The sequence below is a fragment of the Pteropus alecto genome, unplaced genomic scaffold (assembly GCF_000325575.1).
Source record: "Pteropus alecto unplaced genomic scaffold, ASM32557v1 scaffold157, whole genome shotgun sequence".
Lineage (NCBI taxonomy): Eukaryota > Metazoa > Chordata > Mammalia > Chiroptera > Pteropodidae > Pteropus > Pteropus alecto.
In genome coordinates, this window is record NW_006440626.1 from 2,143,096 (window position 1) to 2,143,382 (window position 287).

Genomic DNA, 287 nt, shown 5'->3' on the forward strand with positions numbered 1-287 from the left:
TCACCCTCCCTTGCCACCCACCAGCTCTGAGGTTGAAGATTCTTTCCACACAGAAGCTGTAGGCGTGGCCGCGCAGACATGGCGGGGGCGGAGGGGGGGGGAGGTGACAGGCATTTTCATGTCTGGGCTGCCTTGCCCTGTCGGCCTCACAGTCTTGGTGAGTCATCTCTGCTCTCTGCAAGGCACCCAGCAGGGGGTAGGGACTGAAGTGGCAACATGATCTGGGCGTCTCCGAAACCTGCTTGCACGTTTCTTCCTACTCTGGAGCACCCACAACTGAGAAAGAG